This window comes from Alexandromys fortis, unplaced genomic scaffold (genome assembly GCF_014885135.2).
Source record: "Alexandromys fortis isolate MF-2015 unplaced genomic scaffold, M_Fortis_MF-2015_v1.1 scaffold_397, whole genome shotgun sequence".
Classification (NCBI taxonomy): Eukaryota; Metazoa; Chordata; class Mammalia; order Rodentia; family Cricetidae; genus Alexandromys; species Alexandromys fortis.
In genome coordinates this window covers 129893-147513 of record NW_026068336.1, presented here as the reverse complement: position 1 = coordinate 147513, position 17621 = coordinate 129893, and the positions used below count along the sequence as shown (strand labels likewise).

General features: G+C 46.9%; 1 non-coding gene and 1 pseudogene across 1 annotated transcript; one reads left to right on the top strand and one right to left on the bottom strand.

Annotated features, from left to right (window-relative positions):
- Positions 1-3585: 3585 nt before the first annotated feature.
- The window catches only part of LOC126495272 (S-formylglutathione hydrolase-like), a 45693-nt pseudogene continuing 31657 nt past the window's right edge, over positions 3586-17621 (bottom strand).
- LOC126495280 (U6 spliceosomal RNA) lies at positions 6818-6924 on the top strand. Its single transcript, XR_007590127.1, has one exon. It is a non-coding gene; the product is annotated as a U6 spliceosomal RNA (small nuclear RNA).

Here is a 17621-nt window from a genome sequence, read left to right as displayed (position 1 = left end):
CCGCTCTTCCTGAGACTCTGGGTTTGATTCTCAGTACCTGCATGGTACCTTAGAACAGCTGTAACTTCAGTTCAGTGGATCTGGTGCTCTCTGTGGGCACTGCACACATATGGTTCACAGACGCACACAAGCAGGCATACAGGCAAAACAACCATACACATAAAATAAAGATATTTTAATCTAAAAATATTTCTTTTAAGGATTACCATTTAAGACAATGAAAAACAAAACTTTAGGATAGTGTGACCAGAATGTTCTTGTAATAGCTTTAGCTAATGTAAACGTGTTATATAAATTAGTCAAGGGCTAAAGGTAAAGCTGGGAGGTAATGCGTGTGCTTAGCACACACATGGTCTCAGGTTCCACCCTGAACACTAAACCAATCAAACACCACAAAAATTCAATCAAGAGACTAGAGATGTAGCTCAGTTGGTAGAATGCTTGCTTAGCATGCTTAAGACCTTGAGTTTAATTCCTGATTCCGCGAAAATTGAGTCTGGTGGCATATGCCTGTAACCCCAGCACTTGGGAAGTGGAGGCAGGAGGACCAGAAAGAAGTTCAAGGGCATCTCTGGCTACATAGTAAGCTTGTGCCAACCTGGATTACATGAGACTTGAAAGAGGGAAAGGAAGAGTATGTGTGTGTGCATGTGCGTGCGTGCGTGTGTTCGTGCGTGTGTGTGTGTGTGCATGTGTGCATGTGGGAGAGAGAGAGAGAGAGAGAGAGAGAGAGAGAGGCGCATCAGGCCGAGGCTGAGCGAGGCAGTGGGACTTGCGCAGTCCCCTTCATGTGACCCTGCTGGGAATCAAACTCAGGGTTCCTGGAAACTAAGCAAATGCTATAAACACTGACCCATCTCTCCAAACCCTAAATTGTGTCTTTTGAAAAAGATTTTTATCTTTATTGTGTGTGCATGTGTGTGTTTAAGTGTACACAGTGTGTGCACCTGTATGCATGTTTCTTCCCCAGTTACTGTCTCTTCCTTTGAGGTAGGATCTCTCCTTGAATGTAGAGTCCACATTTTCTTGGCCAGGCTGGCAGCCAGAAAGCTCCAGTGATCCTTCTGTCTCTGCCTGTCTCAGAATAGGGGCTACAGGGTTCACAAGACTCCTGTCTTGGTTATATTTACTCTGAGATCTGAACTCTGGTCCTCATGATTTTGCAGCAAGCCCTCTTAACCACTGAGCCGTTTCTGCAGCCCTCACATGTCTCTTAAGTGTATTATGTTGTTTATATGAAGTAAGAAACATAGATAAAGCACTTTTCTGCATGGGATGTTTGATGTATCTCGGGGAACATTTGCACAGCTGGGTCACAAGTTGAGCTAATCTATCTTCTTGGAGAACACCATTTCCCCCCTGTGGTAATAAAGTGGAGAGACGTCTCTGTGGTAGAGCTTGTGCAGCGCAATCCCTGCGCCACAAACCCCATGAACATAAAACGTGTCTTCTTGACGGCTTTCATGTGGCCAGGTCTGAGGTTCTGGGTATATTCTCATTGTGAAATAGATCCCCAGGACATTGTCATCTTGCAGATCTGACACTCTGTACCCATTAAATTTCTTTTTGTTCCTTTCCCAGCATCTGATAACCATCGATCTTTCTGCTTCTGTGTATTTTTTTTAGGGAGGTTTGTTTTTGTTTTTCTAGTGCTGGGGATTGCTCTGCCGGTTCTGTTTCTACGACACACACACACACATGCACACGCACACACACACACACACGTGCACACATGCATTTCACACACACGCACACACATGCACACACGCATTTCATACACACACAGACACACACACTTCACACACACAGACACACACATGCACGCACGCACACACGCACAAACACGCACGCACGCACTTCACACACACAGAGACACAGACACAAACGCATGCACACACACACACACGCACACAGATGCACACACATGCACACATGCATTTCACACACACATACATGCTTTAGTAAGTGCCCATGTAGCCCAGGCTATTCTCAAACTTTTTTTTTTTTTTTTGGTTTTTCGAGACAGGGTTTCTCTGCGGCTTTGGAGCCTGTCCTGGCACTAGCTCTGTAGACCAGGCTGGTCTCGAATTCACAGAGATCCGCCTGCCTCTGCCTCCCAAGTGCTGGGATTAAAGGCGTGAGCCACCACCGCCCGGCTATTCTCAAACTTGATATGTAGCTGAAGATGACTTTGAGCGTTGATCCTCCTGCTGGGATGGCAGGCCTGTGTCACTGTGCCCGGTTGATGTGGTACTTTTTTTTAAATTTATTTATTTATTTATGAAAGATTTCTGTTTCTTCCCCACCGCCGCCTCCCCTTTCCCTCCCCCTTCCCCAATCAAGTCCCCCTCCCTCGTCGGCCCAAAGGGCAATCAGGGTTCCCTGACCTGTGGGAAGTCCAAGGACCACCCACCTCCATCCAGGCCTAGTAAGGTGAGCATCCAAACTGCCTAGGCTCCCACAAAACCAATAGGTGCAGTAGGATCAGAAACCCAATGCCATTGTTCTTGAGTTCTCAGTAGTCCTCCTTGTCCGCTATGTTCAGCGAGTCCGGTTTTAACCCAGGCTTTTTCAGACCCAGGCCAGCTGGCCTTGGTGAGTTCCCGGTAGAACATCCCCATTGTCTCAGTGTGTGGGTGCACCCCTCGCGGTCCTGAGTTCCTTGCTCGTGCTCTCTCTCCTTCTGCTCCTGATTTGGACCTTGAGATTTCAGTCTGGTGTTCAAATGTGGGTCTCTGTCTCTGTGTCTGTCTCCTTTCATCGCCTGATGGAGGTTAATATTCAGGAGGATGCCTATATGATTTTCTTTGGGTTCTCCTTCTTATTTAGCTTCTCTAAGAACCCGAATTATAGGCTTTCATGTGGTACTTGAACACAAGGCTTTATGCATGCAAGGTGAGCACTTGACCAGCTGAGCTACACTCCCAGGCCTGTGTCTTTGAACTTGACAACTTTGGATACTGAATAGAGATGAAATGGTAAATGGGATGTTGGCTTTTTCTTATGATTTTGCTTCACTTGGCCTAATGTTCTTGTGTTCATTTATTGAGGAGCATGCATTAGGGTTTCCCTCCTTTGGAAGGCTGAAGAATATTTCTCCATGTGTACACCACATTTTTTAAAAATTTATTTATTTTATATCCTGATCACAGCCACACCTTCCTCCTCTCCTCCCACTCCCTCCCTCCTCTTCCCTCTGCTCTGCTCTTCCCTCAATCCACCTCTCAGAAACAGGCTGGGAGGCCATTAAATAAGGGGCCTTTTCTGTTTATTTTTCAGATGCTCTGTATCATGGTGAGGCTATACCCTCTACCCTTACATTCCTAGTTTGTTGAGTGTTCCTCTTAGGGGTACATACCCCCATATTCATGTGTACAGAGTCTGGAGGCTGTCTGATTTTTTTTTTTTAAATCACTTCCACACCCTCTTATAGGGTCTCGTTGACTCGGCTAGGCTGACTAGTCAGAAAGCCTGTCTCTGCCTTCCAACGTTGCAAGTGGCCCACTTGTCTTTTTCTACACTTAGCAATGCTGTTTATTTCAACTTTTATAATCCTCACGATGCTTTCTTGTAAGCCTGATATGGCTAGTGATGAAGGTTGTGGTGAAGCCTAAAAGCAACAGGGATTTTCTTTCCTGTGCGGGCAGCTGTGAAGCCACCAGGGTCTAACTGCTCACTGAAGGAAACTTGTCATCTTTTCCTTGATCAATTACCATTTCAAACTGGGAGCTCAAATAGGATACGAGACAGGTCACATCGCATGCTTTTGCCCCAGTGACACAGCCCTGGGCTGCCAACCGGAGCAAATGCTGACACAGATATGTATTTTCCAGGATTTTTTGTGGCCTTGCTTAGAGTGACCAAAATAGACCTCCTCTGCCAGTCCACCAGGAAATTGGCACCTGCCAGCTGTGGCCGCTCCTCTGTTACATAAGAGAACATCCTGCAATTTTTTTTTAAGTCCCAGCTGTCATCGTCTCCTCTAACACTGCAGCCATGGTGGCTGGTACCCAGAGCACTGATGGCAAGACTGTGTTCCGAGGCAGCTGGCTGATAACCTGGTGATTTCGGTACGAAATTTGGTTCGGTGCAAGCTAAACCAGACAGTCAGTGGGGTGCAAGACACTTTCCACCCTCTGCCTGTGGTGGTAGGCAGACAGCAAATCTCAACTTACACTTCAGCTCAACACTGTCATGTTTGAGAATTTTCTGGAGCCTTCCAAAGCACCTGTTGCTGGACGGACATCCATTTCAATGTCCTTCTTCTCCTGTCCAGTTACTACTTGGTTTTTGTTGTTGCTGTTTCGGTTTGGTTTTTTTCTTTCTTTTTTTCTTTCTTTAAGACAGAGTTTCACTGTATAGCCCTGGGTGGTCTGAATCTGACTGTGTAGACCAGGCTGGCCTCAAACCCACTTCTAACTCCTGAGTGCTGGGATTAGAGGTGTGAGCCACTGTGCCTGCACAAATTTCTTTTTAAAAAACAAAAACAGTTTTTGATAATATGCGATGCATCCTTATCACAGCCATTCCAACTCCATTTCCTTTGGACACCCTCAACACCAGCTCCTCCAGTCTTTGGCCTCTGCCTCCTCTGCTTCTCCTCCTCCCACTAATTTCACTAGTACTGCCTGCACACTCACGGGTACCTTACGAGGGACCACATCTCTATCGAAAAATGGCTCCCTCTCTTCAGCAGCCATCAAATACAGACAGCTCCTCAGCTAGAGGTGGGGCCTCCTGGGCCTAGCCACCATCCACGCTGGGATCACCGATCCTACTGGCTTGGTCTTGTGCAGGTAATGCCGTGCAAGCCCGTGAGTGCCGTAGCCACAGCATGTCCCGAAGACAATACCTCCTGGCACTCCCCAACATCCTCTGGCTCTGCCACGCTTTCTGCTGCCTACTCCTTTATACTTCCTGGGGCTTGTGAGGCTTGAGATGGACGTCCTGTGCCCAACATTGGCGTATTCTCAGCATTTGGACCAGTTAGGGGTCTCTGTATTGACTGGTTCCCACTGGAAAACCAAGATTGGGAGTAGCACTAATCTAAAGGTATAAACAAATATTTAGAAAGCAGTTTGACAGCATGTTCATTTAGTGAAACAACATTAGTAGGTCCCCCAAGGGCCTATGACTTCTCCAACTCTGGGCTTTGGGCCAGGCTTACAGAACTAGGCACGAGTTCCCACCTATGGAGCAGTCCTGGGAAGTCAGTTGTTCAGCCCCTAACAGTCATGCCACTATTTCTCCAGTCGGCACATCTTGCCTGGCAGGTTAGCATTGTAGCGTGCAGGATCTACCGCTGGGTAAATCCATGGATGATATCTATCCTCCAGAAGCCTGCATTATGAAAGCTGTCCAGCAGAGAGGAAATCTCAGATTCAGCTCAATTTCTTTACATCCTGCAACCAATGTGTGTTTGGCAATAAGGTCTTACCATCTGATGGTTGTGGTGGGAACAGCACTTGGGAATTTCTTCTTTAAGAAGTTCAGGCACAGCCAAAAACCCCTTGTGCCTCAGAAAATATTCTTCCTGGGCTGGGGATGTAGCTCAATTGGAAGAGTGCTTCTTTTCCAATTAACAGGTTTGATCCCTAGCACTGTAAAAATACGGCATGGTGGCACACACATCCTAGCACCTGGGAGGGGAGGGCAAGAAGGTGAGAAATTCAAAATTATTCTAATTCAAAGACATTCTTGGGTATACAGTGAGTTCAAGGCCAGAATGAGCTGTGTGTGTGTGTGTGTGTGTGTGAGAGAGAGAGAGAGAGAGAGAGAGAGAGAGAGAGAGAGAGAGAGAGAAAGAGAGAGGAAGATTTTCTTGCCCTTTGCAGCTTATGAGAACCTTGGCATTATCCAGATACACATCCCAGATACAATCCAAAGGAGGAAAGTAGGGCTTATCCCTCCTCTTTTCTTTAAGCCAGTGTTTCTCCACAGGGCTTGCTGTGGTTAGACTTATCTGCCACCCTAATGACCCATTGTGTGTATGAGGAAGTCTCTATCTGATATCAGTATCCTCAGACACTGATGAGATTCCTGTTCTAACCCACTGACAGCCTGGCCAGGCACCATTGTGGTGCCTGAGATGGGGCCCTGCTGATCATATCAGGTCACCTGCCTAGGAAATAATAGAGGAGGACCTGCTGAACCCCATGATTTACTATCTAATTAGAGGGAGCGAAAAAGGCTGTTCTCAAACTATTAACTCTAACAAATTGTGTGGGAGGCAACACGGGCTGCTTCAGTTAGTGCTGTTCTCTTTCAGGGCAGCTAGCTGAAGCCATGCACGGGTGTCAGATCTGGACCCTGAGCCAGGCAGGCTAAGACCTCCTGACTGTGCACGTGTAAGCCAACCCTCTTCTGTTGTTAGACAATAAGCCCTAGTCTCTTTTCATACAAACTCCAAAAACTTGCTAGACAACCAAGGCCTCTTGACTCTGGTGCACAAGAACTGACCTCACCTATAGTCTTAGGCTAACTCTGGAAAATTCCGACTTCCCTTGCCAGAGGTCACTTGGGTCACAGTTTTATGGAGGAAGGCCATAGGCTTTTGGTGTATGCAGTAGTTTCAGAGAGGCCATGGACTCTGGCCTCTGTTTTCGTGTTGAAACACAATATTTGAATAACCCAAATCTGTGCTCCTAGCCATGGCCACTCATGTTTGCCTCTACTGTAAACTGTCTTATTTCTTGTTTGTCTTGGTACTAGCCAGCTCCGGATTTAGCCTTATTTTCAATAAATTTGTGGATTAGTTCAAACTCAGAAATGGTGAGGTAAAGGGTTTTATATGGGGACTTTAGAAAATGAATTTTGAGTGTTTGCTTTGGCAGCACACATGCTAAAACTGGAACAATACAGAGAAGATTTGCACGGCCTCTATGTAGGAACGACACACAAATTCATAAAATACTCCTTGTTTTTAAAAATATATATTTTGAGAGCCAGGCATGAAGGCCTATGCCCATAATTCAAGCATTTAGGAGATAGAGGCAGGAAGATTAAGAGTTTAAGGTCATCCTTGGCTACAGTTGTGAGTTTTAGTCCAGCACAGGCTACACAGTGGAGGTGCTGTCTAAAAAGAGAAACAAAAACCATTTTCAGAACCCCTCCCTGCTTCAGAGGAGAACCCACTCCTCAGAGCATCGTCTGCTAGCTCTTCAAAAATGACACACACACACACATGCACACACAAAGACACACACACATAAGTGCACACACAATGCTCACATGTACACATAGATACACACACGTAGGCTGCATATAAAGTACAGGAGGTAGGGCACTTGCTTTAAGCTGTTGGTTGGATCACCTGCACAAAACAAATTACAAAAAACAGAAATTGTATTTCAGAGAGCATGGGTGTTGATAGTTAAAATTGGTGTCCTGAGGAAGGAAGAGAAGGTGGAAGCAAGTAGTGTTGAGTTTTTTTCATGGGAGTAAGAATTCCTGGGGCTGGAGAGCCGGCCGAGAGATGAAGAACACTTGCTGCTCTTGCAGCAGACTTTGTTTGGGCTCTTAGAATCCGCATCCAGGCGGCTTGCAGTCATTTATAACTCTAGTTCCAGGGCACTTGACATCCTCCTCTGACCTCTTTGGGCAGTCCCATGACATGGTATACATGCATACACATAAAGAAAAATAAACAAATTCCAGAAACTTTTGCTGGAGTTGAGAACAGATGCAGGTTCTCATATAGATAAATGATAACAAATGATAGAAGAAAAAGAAAATTATATATATATATATATATATACACACACACACACACATACACATACATACATATACATTTACAAAACCAAGTTTATGGCCTCAAGATCCATTTGTTTTTGTTTACCTACCTATGTGTTTGTGTGTGTATGAGTATGTTTCGTGTGTGCGAGTGTGTGCACATATGTGTGTATGGATGTATGTGTCTATCTATGTATTTATATCCTATCTAAGGCTTCTGAGAACATGTAGTCTTATTCTAGGTGCTCATGTAGAGAGATTAATGTTCACCTTCCCCAACAACAGATGTTGGGGGAGACTCCCCAAGCAACCTCCAAAGGCCATTCAGGAATAATTTCCCAATGTTATTTTTACCCTAATTTTCCTTTTATTTTCACATATTCCTGGGTCTCTTCCCAGACACCCTTCAGCACCGTTCCCCGTGCTTGAGAGCACCATCAAGCTTGAGCCTTTTCACAAAGAGTTGCAGGTGGAGTCAGTTTATTTGGTAGACACTGGGAGTTTGTGTATTGTTCCCCCCTCCCTGCCCCAAGCACCACATCCCATAACCTGGAGCAAAGGGCACCCTAACTGTAGCATCCTCAGGAGCTCTGAGTGGGATAGAAAGACAGGAACTGGGGTGGAGAGTGGGTACAGGTGCTTGCTGCCAAGCTTGATGACCTGAGTTCCATCCCTGGGACCATGAGGGGAAAGGAGAGAACTGACTGTCAGAACTGACTGAAGCTGTCCTCTGCCCTCCATAAAATAAGTGAATTTTTCCAACACAGGGTTTCCCTGTGTAACGGTTCTACCTGTCCTGAAACGTGTTTTGTAGACCAGGCTGGTCTCGAACTCACTGAGATCCGCCTGCTTCTGCCTCCCAAGTGCTGGGATTAAAGGTGTGCACCACCACCGCCCGCATAATAAAACATTGTTAAGACAAGAAAAGTTATGGAGACATGGACGAGTCAGAAGCCCCTTACTCTGGAATCTGGGATCCAGAGGCTTCAAGACAAACAGTAAACATGGCTGCTTCTAGCGACAGTGCCTCACAGCAGGGTTGGTGCTGACGTTGAGGCACGATGCTCGTGGTCTAGAGTCTGACTGTAGGAGTGCTCCCTGCTCATTCCTGAACAAAGCATCGCCTTACGATTCCTTTTACAAAAGGGAATTCTTTAAGATAAGAAAGAGCTGGTTATGGTGGCGTGTGCCTTCAGTTTCGGCAGAGGCCGAGGCAGGCAGGCCTCTGTGAGCTTGAGGCTAGCCTGCTCTCCACAGTGAGTTCCAGGTCAAGCAGTCTGCACAGTGAGAACTTGCTCAACAAGGCCTGGAGGCATGGCTCAGTGGTTAAGAATAAGTACTGGTCTATGAGTACTGGTCTTTCAGGAGACCAGAGTTCAATTCTTAGCTCTCATATCAGGCTGTAACTCTAGCTCCAGGGAGATGCTGCCAGCGTGAGCAAGAGAGAGAAAGTTAGTTCCTGTATACATTTATTAAACATACACATATATATTAACTTTTTTCTTTATTCTTTGTGACTTTCACATTATGCATCTCGATCCCATTCATTTCCTGTCCCTGCCAGCCTCTGCCCTTGCAGGCCCCCCAAAAACATATGTTTTGTTTTTAGTTTTGTGAAACAGGCGCTTTGGAGCCTGTCCTGGAACTTGCTTTGTAGACCAGGTTGGCCTTGAACTCATGGAGACCTATCTGTTTGGAATTAAAGGCATGTGCCACCCCCGCGCGGCTAACATATATATTTTTTTAAATACTGTATGTTCTGGCTCACCTGGAACTTGCTATATTGACCTCCAACTCACAGAGTGCTGGCCTTGAAGGGGTGAACCACCATACCTGGCCAGTTTCTATATTTTTGCTTAAATTTTAAAATTTGCTTAAACCTTAAGCTTCACTTAATCATTAAACCTTGTTGTGAAATTAGATCCTTTGAAAAACAGAGCTGAGCTGCCGAGCACATCCAAGCTGTTCTGAAGATGTCTAATTGCAGCTCTGGCTGCCACAAAGCCCTCTTATCTTGGGTGTGCGGTGTTCTTTTGCTGTGAGTCACTCACTCTAAACATCCTGCTTAAGTGAGTCGCGCACTCTCCTTATCTCCTCTTAATAAGCTCACTTACTTTGCCTCACTCTTCTCTGTTTTGAAATTCTTTTCTGCAGCGTAGGCAGGGATCTGACTTTACTTTAGTGGAGGTCCCTGAGCAGCCGGGCCTCCCCACTTCTGCTGACAGTGCCGCACAACGTAGCGCCTCAGCCATTCCGGTCCCGGAGTCCTAACTTATGGGAGTCTCCACAAGCTAGATAGAACCAGTCACCCTCAAAATCAAAAAGTAGTGATGAGCTGTAGGCCAGCGGGTCAGCCGAGCTGCACCCCAGACAAGAGGGACCGAGCGCTCCAGCCCTGTCTTTAGGGGTGCTGATGTGAGCTCCAGGGTGATGGAGGGAAGGGGATGAGAAGAGTTTGTGGCCAAGCCGCCATGCTCAAGCTGTGGTCTGACCAATCACCGTGTCAGCTCTGTTTATACTGATGTTGAGGGGACAGTCACAGAGGCAGGGGAGTAGGCGTTGGGTGCTGAGGAAATGCGGCTTCGCAGAGGGATGCCTTCAGGATCTCTTTGCTTATGTTTGTCTGTCCTGTGATCCAGGCAGTCTACATCCTGAGAGCACAGATCCTGCAGAGATGGCACCCTCAGAAGGATGGAAACCTGGCATCTCTGCTCTGGCCACCTGCTTGCTGCTGCAGGTCTGCGTGTTCACCGACATGGAGTGTCTCTCTAACATAACTCAGCTCCCTTCAATGCTAAGGGTGCCAAGAGAAGTCACTGACCTAAGCCTGCAGCTACTGTAGATTCCTTGCAGGTTGGGCCACCCCACAGAAAGGCCTGTCAACCACGATGGTAGCTAGGAGCACCCCGGAGCAGAAGGGACATTGTGGAAACTGGACTGGTTCCCTCAAGGGATGATGATGTTAAAGAAGCGTTGGGCCACCTTGCAGGACCAGAATGGAGACAATCAACCAGACAACACCTTGAGTTCTTGCTCCCCGCCCCAATGCTTCCTCCATAAAAGCTGGAGAGTGACTTCCTGTAGTCAGGCTTGGCAGCAGGTGCCTTACCCAACAAGGGCATCTCAATAGCCCACTTTCCTCCTGTTATTCAGCCTAGGACCCCAGTCCATGAGATGATACTGCTCACATTTTAATGTGGGTCATCCAACCTCAACGACCCAGTTTAGAAACTCCATTACAGATGTGCCCAGAGAGCTGTCTCCGGGAGATGCGAGATTCAGTGGCTGGAGTCAACATTAAGCATCACTTGCTAAAGCAGGGTTTCCTTTCCATCATCATGAAGTCACTGTCTTCAATTATGGGAGCAGCTGTATCACGGGGTGATCTATTTCCAGGACAGGAATTCCTTTCCACAGCAGGTGACCCAACCTGAACTTAGATTTTCCAAGTCTCAATCAGAAGTTGCATCAGGCTGTTGGCTCATCTAGCAAATCGAATGAATTCTTTTTATTCTGCCTCAGGGAGAGGCAGGGTTGTGTTTGGCCCTTTGTTGGATTTTTCCAAGCAAAGGGATGGAAGACGGAAGACTCTCTCTCTCTCTCTCTCTCTCTCTCTCTCTCTCTCTCTCTCTCTCTCTCTCTCCCTCTCTCTCTCTGTTTTATTTGAGTCAGGGTTTTCAGCATATAGTCCTGGCTGGCCCTGATCTCACTACATCATAGCCCAGTCTGGCCTCAAACTTACAGTACGATCTTCCTGACTTCTTTACTTCCTGAGAGCTAGGGTTATAGGTGTGTACTGTGATACCAAAGTTGGAGGAATTATTTCTTTTTCGGGATGAACTGACTTATGTGCACAGTCCCCTAAGGACAAGCCACAGAAACCAATACTGGCTAATTTAAGAAAATGAATAGTCATGGCCGCTGTGGGGTAAGGCCTAGACCCCAACTTAGACAGACACAGGAAGCTGGAGGGAGGAAGAGCTCATCGGTCTTGTTTGTTGGGTCTTTTTGAGGCAGGGTCATGCCTCAGTCCCCTGAGGGATGGGCTTACAGGTGTGTGCTACCACACACTGTGTAGTCATGGGACTTGCAAGAACCTTACCCCTTTCCTGTGTTTTCTGCTCCAAAGCCGGGTTCTGCCAAAGCAAGGGCAGCTGGCGAAGCTTTGATCTCAAGACTGACTGGCTGTTGTGAGATGTGGGAGTGTTTGGCAGGAGACACAGAGATCCTTCAGCTTGGGGTAGAAGGATGGAGCACTAGCTTGTGTGTACAAGGTAGTCCAGATGATTGCGAAAGGATGCTGTGGCAACACTAAGGAAAAGGCCAGACACACGTTTCTTTTTCTTTTAAGTGGCAGTCAGGGTCTTACTGTCTGGCTTTGCAGCCTTGGCTGCCTTGAGCTCAGTGTATAGCCCGGGCTAGTGTTGAATTGGAAGCAATCCCAAGTGCCATTGCTCTTGTGATGCGAAGAGGGTGAGGTCACCATCGTACTTACTAAAAGGAAGCTGTTTCTCTGACAGGGGTCAGGAACTGGAGACTTGCCTGGGCAATGGAGACCTATGTGAGACCCGCCCTCAGTTCACTCTCCTCAGTGACTGAACGCACTCACCTGTCAGCTGTTGTTGCGTGTAGCCTGAGGGTTTACTCTTTAGTGACTGTCACTCAGAGGAAGCCAGGTCCTTGCTTACACTGCAGAAAAGAATTTCAGGGGTCAGGGTCGAGCAAAGGGCGCTTAGGAAGGAGAGATAAGAGACAGAACAGTGTCAGATTAGGACCGGAGGCAGGGGAGACAGAGGAGGAGGGGAGGGAGACAGAGACAGTGAGAGAGGAAGAGAGATGGGGGGGGGAGAGACACAGAGACAGCAAGAGAAGGAGAGAGAGACAGGAGAAGGAGAGAGAGACAGGAGAGGGAGAGACAGAGATAGAGAGAGGAGAGATGGGGGAGGAGACAGAGGGGGGAGGGGGAAAGGACAGAGAGGAAAGAGAGACAGACAGACACAGAGAGTGAAAGAGACAGGAAAAGAAGGGGAGAGACAGTAAGACTGGGATAGATAAGACACAGTGAGAAAAAACAGAGACAGGCAGAGACACAGAGACAGAGAAAGAGAGAGAAGGAGAGAAAGAGAGCTCTTGTGAGTACATGTGCCTCAGGCCCCTTCACTGTGGCCACACACTCACACACAGACACACAGACACACAGACACACACACACATGATTGAATGGTTTGCAAAGTTAAAATTGCTCAAAAGATATCATTTGCTATCAGGTTTAAAGATTAGGCAAAACTTAAAAATTAAATACAAAAATACGAACTGGTATCCTCACTTCTTTTTTGTTAAAGAATTTCCTTTGTATAAACGATCGGTAAGATGGTTTACTCGAGACTCTCGGGACAGGTGAGGAAAGACAGGCGCAGGTACCGGTCAATTCAAGGCCGCAAATACTCCTCCCCTACGTTCAGTTTTTTGTTGTTTTTGTTTTGAGATTGCACATCTCCTTCTGAAGCCTCGGCTAGCCTACTCTCCACGTAGTTCAGGCTAACCTTGAACTCACAGTCTCCTGCCTCAGTCTCCTCCGCACCCAGCTCCAGTGTTGGCCTTAACGTCCTGTGTGAGACGTCTTAGGGAAAAGGAGGTTAGTAGGCAATTTTGACTTTGTCAGTTGCAAAGCAACTCTTAGCCAGCAAGAAATGCAACCACGTAGCTGGGTGGTGGTGGCGCACGCCTTTAATCCCAACACTCGGGAGGCAGAGGCAGGCGGATGGATCTCTGTGAGTTTGAGGCCAGCCTGGTCTACAAGAGCTAGTTCCAGGACACACCAAAAACTACAGAGAAACCCTGTCTTGAAAAAAAAAAAGCAATGTCACCATGTTCCAGGGTGCCCAGTTCTTTCCAGTTCCATGTCTCCTTCATAGCTTCTGCCTCTCTGTTTCTCTTTCTGGCAGGGTATCTTGTATCCCAGCCTGAACTCAAAGTTGCTGGGTAGCTGAGGATGACCTTCAGTTTTTGAACCGTGGTGGCCTCATGGGCTTGCGTGACTGCACCTGCTTTATGCGGTTCTAGGGATGGAACTGGGACTCCACCCATGCTCTACCAACAGCGCCTCTTTCTCACCTCAGGCTGGCTTCATAATGATTCTGTTGCCCAGCTGGTCTCAGACTTGTGATGATCCTCCTGCCTCGGCCTACTGGCTATTTCTCCCACTTTCTGTTCTGCTTGGAACAGACATCAAGAACACTGTGTGTGGGTGACACCTAGAGTACTTATCCTCCCTTGTTGTTCATGGAGCAGCACCCCAAAGGTCATTCCATGGGCACCGCTACCTCTTGAGTATGAATGTCTAACCTGTGGCTAAATTGATATGAGTCTCCCCTAGGCCCATCCTTTTCATCTACGTCCACCACGTTAACAGCACCATGTTACCACGTTGTCTTGCTTCATGCTGAGATTTTCCTCCCCCAGGCAGTGGGCAAGGTGGAGTTCTGTTTTTTTTTTTTTCTTTTTCTTTTCAAGACAGAGTTTCTCTGTGTGTAGCTTTGGAACCTGTCCTGGTACTCACTTTGTAGATCAGGCTGACCTCGAACTCACGGAGATTCACCTGCCCCTGCCTCCCAAGTGCTGGGATTAAAGGTGTGCGCCACCACTGCCAGGCATTCCAGTGTGTATTGTAAGTTCTCCCTGGGTTCTGGGCCAGGGTGGTGAGTAGGGTGTGGAGAGTTTTCTCTAGTTCCTGCCTGGCTAGGGCACTGCTAATGCACCCTGTTACAACCCCACCTGCTCTTGGGATGACCTTCCAAGGCCCTGGGGATTAAGCCCCGTACTCCAAGGCAGCACTTTTCCTCGCTGACGCTGGGAGTAATTCCTGGAATTGCTGTAGGTGCTTCACATGTGGGTGTTGTGCAGTAGGTTATCTGTTTGTCTGGACATCTGCATGTGTGTAGCGTACGTGTGAGTGCATGTTTGTGTGCATGCATGTGGGAGAACACAGGCCAATGTTGAGTATCTTCTGTCTCACGCTACCTTTTATTTTGAGACAGGGTCTCCCCGTGCCCAGAGTTCACTGATTGCTGGAGATTATCTCGTCTCTGTGTCCACTACCTCCTTCCAGCCCCGAGGTATAGACAAACGTGCCATTCCCAGGCTTTGTGTGGTTGTTGGGATTTGAACTTATTCTTGTGAGGCAGGCACTTTACTGAATAAGCTATGCCCCCAGCTCTCTTTCTATGAAAGTTGCTTTATGTTGTGGGTTCTGTCTCATAGTTTGTATGAAGAAGATGATTCTGATGTTGATTGCTTGTTCTCTGTAGCACACTTGGATTGTTTATTGTGATGACTCCCTAGAACCAGGATTCAGATGGGTTGCTACACAGACCTTTGATACCTCATTCAGGAAGGTGGTACAGCAGGACTGCATGCACAGGGTCAAGCTGGGTCACGCTGGGTCACACTGGGTCAAGCTGGATCAAACTGGGTCAAGCTGGGTCACCCTGTAAAACCCTGTCTCAACTTTAAAGCGACAGTAACAGAACAGCAGTAGGGGTTGGGAAGGTGGCTCATTGGTTAGAGCACTCACCCAGCATGAATGGACACCTGGGTTTGATCCCTAGCACCTCATAAACTGGGTGTGGTGATGCACCCCTGCGTCCCAGCACTTGGGGGGTGGGTGGATGCAGGAAGAGAAGATGCTGAAGACAGCTGCTTCGTGGTGAGTTCAGGGCCAGCAGCAGCAACTAAACCTAACACTCAAAAGGACCACAAGGGGGAGATGAGGAGGGAGGGAAGAACCTGCTTTAACACCGCTCACACGCTGCCACCTACTGGCAGAAAACCATGTTTAGCCTAACTATATAATAAGAGGGTTTTGGGTTTTTGTTGTTGTTGTTGTTTTTTATAAGCCTGTACTCTTTCAAACTCTTTCTTGTTCTTCCTTACATCAACTGATATTATGGGAATTTTTCATTGCAACAATTAGGTTTCAATTTTCAACCAATTGAGTTTTTTTTCTGTAACCTGGGTATGATGGCACCATGCCTGCAGTCCTAGCACTGGAGAGGTGGAGGCCGGAGGACTAACACCAGATCCAGAGTGAGTTTGAGACTAGCCCGGGCTACATGAAACCCTGTCTCAAAAACAAAACAAGGGGTTAGAGATGGCTCAGCACTTAAGAATGCTTGCTCTATCATGAGGACCAGATCCTCCCAGCACCCACAATGGGAGACTCACAAAGACTCGTAACTCTATCCCAAGGGAGTCAACACCCTCTTATGACTTCTGCAGGTACACACACACACACACACACACACACACACACCCCAAACACAGATACTCACACATGCACACAAAACATCTTTAAAGAAAAACAGCAACAAACCCACAGGTGGGTACAGAGGTACAAACGTAGGCAGAGGCAAATGGCTCTCTGTGAATTTAGGTCAGCCTGTCTATATCGGAAGTTCCAGGTCAGTCGGGACCACATAGTCAGACCTTGTCTCAAAAAGAAAAACAAAATAAGAATAATAAGCAACCACAATAAAAAAGGTCTTAGAACCCTTGAAAGTTTTTTCAAGTATATTCCACAATTACGCAAATAAGTAAGTATATGCTGGGTGATGGAATCCGAACCCATGCAGCAATCATACACCTGCTGTGTTAGCTTGGATCTCAGGCACTGGTATGCGCCAATGATTTTACACACAGAAATGATCAGACATAGGCACTTCACTGCACAGGTTGGATCTAAGTCTATGGATGGAAATATTGGGGACAAAAATTCCAGAAAGTTCCAAATAACAAGACTTCAGAGAGTGAAAACTTATCTCAAACAAAACAAGATTTGCCACTTGATGCTCTTAAAATGGAGACAAATCAAGTCTAGATACACCTGGATGGAGCCTCCAACCACTTCTGGCCTCCTTAGTGTCTCTCCTGAGCATGTGAGCATTGCTTGCTTGTGTCTTGTTTGTGTGTGTGTGGCAGGGCCTACTGTGCTGTGCGTATCCTGAACAGGTACAGATGTTTTCCTTCTCATTATTAATTCCTGAAAACATAGCGTTCATTTTTATTTTTAAAATTGTGTGTGTGGGGGGGGTGTTTGGTCCATCTGATGCCTGTTCAGCATGTGTGTGTTGTGTTGTCAGAGAGGGTTTGGGCTGTGGCAGGGCAAAGGTCTCAGACAGAGCCATCTTTGGTTTAACCCAAAACTGACTCCTCTTTTCTACCCCCATGTGAAAAGTCCTGTAGGAAAGTAGCCAACCCCATTCTAGAAATACCCCAGCTAACCGCATGTTTTTGGCTTCTGTTAAACCACTTTACTCCTGTCTGTCTGTCTGTCTGTCTGTTTGTCTGTCTGTCTATCGTCTGTCTGTCTATCGTCTTTCTGTCTGTCTGTCCATTCATCTGATCATCCGTCCAGTCCAGGTTGACCTTCAGTTCGTTATGTAGCTGAGGGTCTTAAGCTTCTAGATTCTGCTGGGATTCCACGGGTGAGTTACTGCTGCGCTGGTTTTGTGTGGCACTGGGGCGGAGCCCAGGACTTTGTACATGCTAGGGAAGCACTCTGTTGACCAAGCCACACCCCAGAGACCTGATGTCATCTTATATTAGGATGACATAAATTTGTGGCTGTGTCATTTTTGATATTTGTAGGGTATCCAGGAACTGGGCCTGAAAGACTGCCAGGGATGGCTTGATACACTTCCTAGCTGGGTTCTCTTTGACATAGCCTTGTAATGACTCTTTCTCTGTCCTGCCAGGTCACAAGTAGAGACGTGGAGACTTTTACTATGAAGGCCAGCCTTGGCTTAGGATTGTCCCATTAAATTAACCTGCTATTATTAATTTTGTTATTTACTTTTTAATTTTTAAATTATTAACCTATATTTTACCAT